The following is a 10,043-nucleotide window of genomic DNA, read 5'->3' as shown; positions in this document are numbered from 1 at the left end:
AGACCCCCACCATGACATCACCCTTCTTGCTCTCCCCTCTGACCCTAACCCAAACACTCTCAACAGGCCTATCTCTAGTTTCATACTGGAGCTTTGAACAATCATATGGCTCTTTTACATAAAGTGCAACTCCTCTTCTTCTCACCCGCCTGTCCTTCCAGAACAGTTTGTACTCATCCATGACAAAGCTCCAGTCATGTGAGCTCCCACCAAGTCTCTGTTATTCCAATCACGTCAGAGCACCATGACTGTGCAAGGACTTCCAATTCTTCCTGCTTGTTTCCCAGGGTCTATGCATTTGTGTACATTCCTAAAATACATTTAGGAAGTCTTTTAAGGATTATCAGCTTTCATTTTTATTTGCTGCAAACTGTGACTATTAAATAAAGCTGCATTTATGAGGTGAAGGCGATATACAGAATAAAGGATCTAATTGGATACGTTAATCTACCTGGTAATTTAAAGACATCCAAGCTTATTTACCCATCATTGTATAACCTAACTAGTTATACATACATACATATCACTTTTAGTGTAGCTAGATTAAATGATAACCTGCAGAGACTGAAAGGCTCAACTTTTTTAAATTTATGGCACTGGCAATGTGTTGCTTCATTGCTTAGGAAAACCAAAGGCAATTTGCATAGAATAAAACTATCTACTAGACTATAGTGACTAGAGAATAGTAATTTCTTTGGAGAGAAGCATAAAGTGATATTTAGAAAATCAATTCTGAAGAAACCAGCCTGATATTTATCTTCAAATAACAAAAATAAGGTACGGAAAAGACTTGTTTGGGCATCTAGTCTAATGTAATATATTAGATAATCCCTCACAGCACATATTCTCCAGTGTTTTGTCAATGTGCATTTTAAATGTATCAGGGAAAGAGACTTTGCTATTATACTTTTAGAAAAATGACAAATCCTTGCTGAGTGCACAAGAACTTTTCAAAATGTACTAGAGTTAACAAAAATAGTGAAAATTCACAAGCCTTTTTCTTTCCAGTTAAATTCAAGGGTTATATATTTTCTAGGTAAAAGGAGTTTTAGACATACAACACCTAAAAGCTAAGTAGGTACTATTATGCTTTTCCTCTCCTTTCCTTAATCCATCTGTTGGTATTTGTTTTTCCTCTCTGCTCTTTTTTCATAGTGCCTCATAAGTAGAATGCAAAGCCAATAGAGCTTAAGTTTGAGTGGGTTTAAAATTAGGCAAAATGAGCCTGGCGTAGCCCTGTTGTTTATAGAATTTGTGCATGTAATCGACATAGGATTTTGAAGATATGCTACCTCATTCTGATTATAGGAAGAGCCATATGGTTCTCTTATATGACTGGCTGGTTTAGAGTGGTTCAGAACAAAATGTTTGTGATCTTTAAGCAGGCTCAGGTTAGTCATCTAGATAGACACAAAAGTGGCAGTGAAGATGCATATGGCTGCAGAATTACAATGCTTCCCACTTACTGTCCTTTTAGGTAATGCATAAGGAAGATTCCAATGGATCAAAAAAACCACTTTTTTCATAAAAGAAAAATATATATAACTATTCCTGGATACATTAAGAAGTTGTCATTATCATTCAAGAGAAAATATTAGGTAAGACTGTGGTTACTTTCGTTTATAGTTGTAGAGTGTTTAGCACCTTAGATTAAAATTACCTACAGAAGTGCCATTTATTATTTTATTTACATGTATGAGTTTATATTTGTAAAATATATTTTCTTATAATTAACCTTCTTAGATCCTGTATTATTATCCTCATCCACTAGTTGCCCTGAAAATGCTTCTTTTTCAGCCTGCACTCCACCTGGAGCCAAGAACATCACAGATATTTGGGTCAGAAAACACCTAGTAAATGACCAAGGAGTGGCTTATTATCAGCTCTTGAATTAGCCACCTGAAATGTAGGAGTGATTTGATTAACCACTGCATACATACCCCTAGTGTAGAATAGGGAGACATCTATGCATCTCTAGAGAGAGAGCCTTTTCTTCTTACATGCCCAGAGGAATTAATTGAATCACTTTTACACAGTAGTCAGGTAAGTCAGTTGCAGGCTGCAGTTTGCTCATTCACTAGGTTAAACAGAATTCTGCCTTTGGTTTCATTTTAATTTCTACCTTGATTGTTTTGATTCTATCCAAGATCTAGCATTCTGCTGTAGTCCAATAAGACTACCTAAGGGCTAAATCTAGTTCTTAGGAGGTCTTTATTTCCTTTCTTGTTCATCTAACTTTCATGAATACCAATGACAGGTACACGTTCATAGGCAGAGAAGAGTGTATTTGAGGGAATATTTTATGCATGGTACTTGCATCTATTGATTTTCCAAATGATACTAATCCTTTACCTGGATTAGCATTTATGCATTCATCCTTTGTGTGATACAAACTTTGTAAAAGAAATCAAGTGTCTCTTTTACTGTGCAGATTCTTCATCGTAAAATTTTATATACAATATGAAATTTCCACTTGTACCTTTTGGGTTGATAAGAGTTAATAAAAAAAAGATTTTTACCCTGTGCTTCGAAAACACTTAGGCTGCATCCAGATGAGCACAGATGTACAGTAGGTGGTGCTGCAGATGTGTCTGCAGCACCACACATGACCCATGCAGGTGTTCCCTGCACTGCTACCTTGGGGGGAGGAGGGGCAGTTTTAACTCTGAGAGATCTTGGGGTCAAAAAAAACCCATGCCAAAAAAAACCAGGACAGCACACATGGTAGCAGTGCACGCCACCCAAAAATGGAGCCTGGCTAGCTAGAGCAATGCTACAGCTGACAGCCAGGCCTCCTGCCATGGCTGGAGCCCTGGGAGGCTTGTAGGATCACAAGTAAAGCTGCTGGGGCCAGCACAGTTTCTGGCTCCAGCCTCCCCTATCCCACCTAAAGTTAACTTGCCACACATGAGAGCATGCATGGCATGGGTGTTCTCTGGGGACAAGTAGCAATGGCACAAGGTGAAAGTAACTTTTAAAAATATTTTTAAAACTTGAAGCTCTACAAGTTGGAGCAATAGCCACTACAAACTTCTAAGAAGCATTCTTAAAACTGTGCTCATAAGAGGATGTTACTGAACAGGGTATTTTATTATTGAATGAACATTCAGGAAGGCTTTCTGTACACATAGCTTTATTCATGGAAATGGCTTCATACACACCTAAAACAGAATGCCAAACCGTCAGTGTCATTTTTGGAACATAGATCACCAATCTGGTCACCTAGGCATCTAGAAAAGAATAGAATGCAACTTGATTAGTAGTCATGGCACCAAAATAAGCTCCCAGTATGCAGCTGTGAGGGAAAATGCACTCCTTGAATATGTATGAAAGGGAATATCAAGTAGCAGTAGTAAATGATATTGCATATAGAACATTAGTGAAACCATTACTAGAAAATCTTGCCTAGTTCTGGTGTCCTGACTTCAGAATGGACATTAAAAAAATCAGAATTGGTGCATAAAAGAGCAACAATGACTCTTAGAAGTCTGAAAAACAAGTCTTCTAGAGCATGTGCACACATTTGTGGGCCCTGACCTACGATCACACAGCTTATTTTAAACCACATAATTGTAGATTGTGTTGCCATTTGTAACCAAGTTTGCCAGTACTGGGAGATGTGTCAAGAATGCAATGCAAGTAAATTGGGGTTGGGGAAAGGGTGGGCAGGATTGTGAGGGGCTAGCTGTTCTGCATGAGAGAATTGATGTGTCCAGGGGAGTTTGGCAAGATGGGTGTGGGACTGACAGATCCACAGAGAGTGGGAATGGTAGCTCTGCAGGAAAGGGAGTTGTCCATCCAGAATTACCAGGTGTCCAAGGGTTAAAAATAGCCCAGTCAGGGTGGTGGGAGGTGGGTAGGAAAAGTGTAGCCCTGTGGTGGGGCAAGTGGCCAGGCTTTCCCAGCCTCGGGTTTGTGCTCCAAACACGTATACATGTTCAGTTAGATCAGGTATAGGTTAGCCTAGTTTACATGTTGCACTTCCTTAGATAAACTAAGTTAGATCAGGCTAGATTTTTTTCTTTTTTTTTTTTGCCTGATCTAAACTCCCTAAATGTATGGACAGTTCGGCATTTAGATTGACCTAACCCTAGTTAGGCTGATCTAAGTGTAACATCTGCACATGCCCCTTGTTAAAGGCTTAGAAAGCTCAATTTATTTAGTTTAGCCAATAGAAGTTGAAAGGTGACTTGTACCTACAAGCAGAAGGGTTTCTAATAGTAGCCAGCTCTCCAGTCTGGAACCAATGGATGGAAGCTTATGTTAGACAAATTCAAATGAAAAATTAAAGTTATTAACCAGATGGGATGAAGTCTCCATAACTTGCAGGCTTTCTGTCAAGACTGAGGGTATTTCAATAGATATGATGCAAACTATACAGAAATTGCATGCTTAATGCAGAAATTATTGAGTGAAGTTTCTTAGTTCCGACTATGTAAAAAGTCAGACTACATAATTTAAGAATCTATTAATCTGTGTACTTGAGTGAGGTTGGCAGAATCTGGCCCTCAACCTTTATACATTACAAACTTAGTTACAGAAGAATTTGGCTATCATACTTTAGAGGTTTTATTCCTCTAGTGCTGAAACTTTTCTAAAGACCTTGGAAACATTTAGCTTTCAGATTACATTAGCTAAGTTTTCAGTAAATATAAGTTATGAAAACTAGAAATATGAGAATTGAACATGTTCCTGTTAAATGTAACACTATAACACTAACATTTTGTGTTAGAGTTGGGAGCACTAATGATAAAGAATCAAAATATTACTGTGTAGCTGAAAATACGTAGAGACAGCTTGTGTTGTATTACTTCAATCATTCTTGCAGTTCTGTATCATGATGGTATCTTATTCCATTCTGTTTTTACAGGTTAGCGTAATCAAGAAAAAAAGTAATGACCAGCATATCAAAACACAACCTTGGGGAACGGTCAAAATTGGATATGTTACATCCTAATGATACCCAAAAGAGATGAGTGCAATATCCTGGCTACATTTTTTCCATGAAAAATTTGAAAATAGGAACTGAAAATTGCAAAATTATGTTTCTGTCTCATGGACAAGGATTGTAACAAAATTATGAAATTATTATTATACCAAATAAATCTTTTTCTGTAGTAACCTTCAGGCTATGGGTCCTACCTGGAAGTCATAAACTTACAGTACAGAACATATGCTCATATTGTGCATTTTAGCAGCATTTATATTCATGTGAAATAGAAGTCTTTTACAACACAACACTTGCCTATTCTTCTCACATAGTTATCACTGATATTTTCTTCTTTAAGTAGTGAATAAAAGGGTAACCTTAGATATCAGAGTACATATCTACAAGTACACATTTACTGTATAGTAACCAAAACTACTGCGCAGTATAGGCATGGGTCTACATGTGTATACCAGTACTGCCCAGTAAACATGGTGACTTATGCCAATTTGAGCACAAATTTGATACCTGCATCATGTAGGTAAGCCCAAGTCAGTCCACTCACAGCTTTAATGCGCTTTAATGCCTCCATGTGTAGACACCAGCCTACTCCTGGTATACTGCACAGTAAATTTAAGCTGGCATAAATGCACATGTAGACACATGCAGTGTGCGCTAAATGTTGACAAATGTCAGTTGTAGCAAATCCTATAATACATAATGCACTGAATCAGCACTTCTAAATGTGAAGCTACCTGCTATACCTATATGAATATATACAAAAGTGGAGAGCATATCCCAATACACAGCATATTGTACCTTTTCTTTTCATTAGATATTATCCCAATGCTTGGAAATATTGTAAGATAATTGGATTTGAAGTGCATACAGTAGCTTAATAAAAAATATAATTTTATGGGACCATAATTTGATACATCAACTAAGTCATTAGCAGCATAAAAACCCTTTCTGTGGCTACAAAATATATGAACAGAAAAAAAACCTTTAGAAATTTGAAATGTTATATTTTGAATGTCAACATATACTAAAGTTCTTGGTGAAAATATTATTTGGATTAATGGTTAAAATTAGGTACTTAAAATTAGAGGTGTACACCAGAAAAATAGTCATCTTGCTGACTTGCCATAAAACACCATGTTCATTCTGCCTGATATTTGAGTTTGATATAGTATATAGAATATCACACCTTAAATATTAAAGATATTAAAATCTTCAATGCATTAAAGTCTTTCAAAATATACCCAGGTCTTGCATATTGGTAGACAAAAGGCTAGAGATGCACCTTGTACGGTAACTAAATTAAAGATGCATAAGCTCAGTTCCTTACATAGGCACATGCATACTTCACTTTCATATTGTTGATGACAGTAAAATGTGTGGCTTCATACAAGGTCTTGCAGGTAGAAATGTATGGAAAATAAATGCGTGGGCAGGGTTCTTTTTTGCATCACATAGGTGGGGAACTATCTAATTCATGTCTCCCAATTTCATGAGCAGAACGAAGTTGATAGGGTCAGAAGGGACCTGAGCAGATCATCAAACCTGGTCCCCTGCCATGGGCAGAAAGGAATGCTGGGGGTCAAATAATCCCAGCTAGGTGATTATCTAGCCTCCTTTTGAAGACCCCCAGGGTAGGAGTGAGCACCACTTCCCTTGGAAGTTGGTTCCAGATCCTAGCCACCCTGATGTCTAGCCTGAATCTACTTTCAATCAACTTATGACCATTATTCCTAGTTACTCCTGGTAGTGCTTGGGGGGAACATGGACTCTCTCGTTCCCCACTAGTTCCCCCTGGTAAGTTTTTAGACAGCCACCAGATCTCTGCTCATCCTTCTATTGTGGAGGCTGAACAGGTTCAGGTCCCATAGCCTCTCTTCAAAGGGCCTGCTCTGCTGCCCTGACCATGCAAGTGACCCTCCTCTGGACCCTCCACATCCCTCCTGAAGTGCGGTGCCCAGAACTGGATGCAGTACTCCAACTGCAGCCTGACCAATGTCGCATAGAGGAGGAGGATCACCTCCTTGGACCTGCTCATGATGCATCTGTGGATGCATGACAAGGTGCAGTTAGCCTTATTGACCACGTTCTCACACTGGTGATCCATGTTCCTCTTGGAATCAATAAAGTCTCCAAGATCCTTTTCTGCCTCTGTGCTGACGAGAAGGGAGTTCCCCAGCCTATACATATGCTGCTCGTTCTTTCTCCCTAGGTGCATTACCCTGCACTTGTCAATACTGAATTCCATATTATTCAATTCCTCCCACCCCGTAACCTGTCCAGATCTAGTTGTAGCCTGTCCCTCCATTCTAGCGTGCCCACCTCTCCCTACATCTTAGTGTCATCTGCGAATTTGAACAAGGTGCTTTTTACCCACTTGTCCAAGTCCCTGATGCAGATGTTGAACAGTGCAGACCTTAGGACCTAGCCCTGGGGACCCCACTGCCCACATCCCTCCAGGTCGAAAATGACCCATCCACCACCACTCTCTGGGTGCGGCTCTCCAGCCAATTTGCAACCCATCTGACTGTGTAGGCATCAATGCCAGTCACCTAACTTTTTAATGAGAAGGGGGTGAGAGAGAGTGTTGAAGGCCTTCCTAAACCCCACAAAGACTACATCCACCACAACACCTGCATCTATAGATTTTGTGACCTGGTTATAAGAGGCAACCAGGCTGGTCTGACAGGACCTGCCCCTAATGAACCCATGTTGGTTGCCTCTAAGCATAATGTCCCTTGCTGGTCCCTCACAGATGTGCTCTTGGATAAATTTCTCAAAGAGCTTCCCTAGGACTGAGGTAAGACTAACAGGTCTATAGTTTCCTGGTACTCCTTCCTACCTTTTTTGAAAGTGGGGACCACATTGGCCATTTTCCAGTCCTCTGCCACCTGGCCAGAGCACCACAAGTGTTTGTAAAGCCAGGCTAGGGGTCCCGCAATGACCTCTGCCAATTCCCTCAGCACCCTGGGGTGGAGATCATCTGGACCTGCTGATTTAAACAAGTCCAGCCCCATCAGAAGTTCCCTAACTAGGTCCTCTCTAACCCTGAGCCTGGAGATGCCTCTCCTGAGTCCTTCCAGAATCTGGGGGTGGATGTCCTGGTCCCTGCTCAGAAAAATGGAGGCAAAGAATTTGTTAAAGTTGTCAGCTTTACTGTCTGATGCAAACACCAGATTGCCAAGCGTGTCCTGTAAGGATCCCACATTACCCAGTGCCTACTTATTACTCCCTATGTATTTAAAAAAGGACTTCTTATTATCTTTGATCCTGGTCGCTAGTTCTAGTTCTGTCTCTGCCTTAGCCTTCCTAAAAGCCCTCCAAAGTCTCGAACAATGGAGGTATAATCCTCCTTGGTGAAGGCCCCTCCCTTCCACTGGGTGTATGACTCCTTTTTAGCTTTCAGACATTCCTGAATGCCTTTGAGCAGTCTTGCCCACTTTGATTCACATTGGGACTGTCACCTTTTGGGCTTGGAGGATTGTCTCCTTAAGGAACGACTGCTTGTCTTGGAGTCCCAACACCCCTACCCTCCAGGACCTCAGTGCCTCCCTGACTAATCCCCTTAACTCATTGAAATTCGCCCTTCTGAAGTCAAGGGCTGCTGCCTTGCTGCACACCTTTGACACCCTGCGCTGGATGATGAATTCCAGTAGGTGATGATCACTATCACCCGGGTGGTCAAGAACCCAGTCCCCTCACCAGGTCGTCATCGCCTGTGGCCAGGACCAGGTCCAGCAAAGCATTTCCCCTGGTGGAACTGTGTACCTCCTGGGTTAGGTGGAGGTCCTATATCTTGCTTAGGAACCTACGTGAGCTGTCAGATCTGGCTGACTGCTCCTCCCAGCAGATTTCTGGGTAGTTTAGGTCACCCATGGCAACCACGTACCTTGACTTAACTGCCTCTGTGAGCTGACCTGAGAATTCCTGGTCCAGCTCTTCCCCCTGGTTGGGTAATCTGTATTAGACACCCACTGTTAAGACCCTTTTTCCATGACCCCCATGTATGCTAACCCAGAGCACTTCAGTCTGCCCCTCCTCTGACCCAGTGCTGTTTGTTGAGAACATGATGTATTGTTCTTTGATGTACAGCACCGTACCCCCACCTTTCCTCCCCATTCTATCCAGCCTGTACAGTATGTATCCCTTGATGTTTACCGCCCAATCATGGGTTGAATCCCACCAGAATTCAGGGAGCCCCACTATGTCTGGGTTTGTGTTCGCAAGCAGGAGGGCAAGTTCCTCCTGCTTGTTCCCCATACTACAAGCATTAGTGTAGGCATTTAAGGACTCCTACTGGTGCATGCACCACCCCTTTGAATTGATCTTAGGATTATCCAGACCCGTCACTTACCTGGGTACTACTTGTGCTCATCACCTGTCTTTTCTGGTAAGTGTCCTTGTGTCCCCATGTGGCCCCATCCCCTGTTGAAACTAGTTTAAAGCATGCCATATGAGATCAGCAAACCTGGAAGAGAAGACACGTTTGCCTTTAGGGGAGAGGTGAAGTCTATCCCATCTGAGCATGCCCCCTGCATGAAAATGCTGGTTGTTGTCAAGGAACCTGAGGCCTGCCTGGTAGCAACAATGCCAAAGCTGCTGGTTGACCACTCCGATGCAGGTCTCATGGCACAGTCTGCATCTACTTGGCTCTGAGGGCCTTTTAGTCCTTCATGATGTGGTCTGGGCTGCTCCCAGCCACATCATTTATTGCCACATGGATTAGGACCATGGGGTACTAGTCCAAGGGTCAAAAGAAGTCTGGGATCATGTCTGCAACATCCTGAATCTGACCCCCAGGCAGGCAGCAGATTTCATATGCCATGGGGTCAGGTCAGCAGATAGGACCCTCCGTTCCCCTCAGGATGGAGTATCCAATGACGAGGACTCAGCGTTTCTTCCTTGTGGTGCTCCGTCCTTGCTCAGACTGTGCCATGAGTAGAGTGGCACCCCCCCACACCCCAGAGGCATCTGCTTTGACCTTCTCATCTCAGGCTGCCAAGGCCTCTCTGTTTCCCAGTTTTACCTGGGGAGCCATCAACATGCTACTCTGAGCAGCGCTGGTTCTAGTGGTCACCTTCTGCCATTCCTCTGCTGC

General features: G+C 42.0%; 1 protein-coding gene and 1 long non-coding RNA gene across 2 annotated transcripts in view; one reads left to right on the top strand and one right to left on the bottom strand.

Moving 5' to 3' along the window:
- Positions 1-5,116, top strand: part of KHDRBS2 (KH RNA binding domain containing, signal transduction associated 2) — a 739,858-nt gene extending 734,742 nt beyond the window's left edge. The window contains exons 13-14 of the mRNA XM_019537588.1: positions 1,478-1,598; positions 4,871-5,116. The gene's annotated coding sequence lies outside the window, so the exon portion shown is untranslated. The remainder of the gene's footprint in view (positions 1-1,477; positions 1,599-4,870) is intronic.
- The window catches only part of LOC109311761, a 25,486-nt gene extending 16,156 nt beyond the window's left edge, over positions 1-9,330 (bottom strand). Inside the window, exons 1-2 of the long non-coding RNA XR_002101605.1 lie at positions 9,300-9,330; positions 3,162-3,230 (exon numbers count right to left, since the gene is read on the bottom strand). This is a non-coding gene — a long non-coding RNA (uncharacterized LOC109311761). The remainder of the gene's footprint in view (positions 1-3,161; positions 3,231-9,299) is intronic.
- Between the last annotated feature and the right edge of the window lie 713 nt (positions 9,331-10,043).

The sequence above is a fragment of the Crocodylus porosus genome, unplaced genomic scaffold (genome assembly GCF_001723895.1).
Source record: "Crocodylus porosus isolate Cpor-Errol unplaced genomic scaffold, CroPor_comp1, whole genome shotgun sequence".
Lineage (NCBI taxonomy): Eukaryota > Metazoa > Chordata > Crocodylia > Crocodylidae > Crocodylus > Crocodylus porosus.
This window is presented reverse-complemented; position numbering and strand designations above follow the sequence as displayed.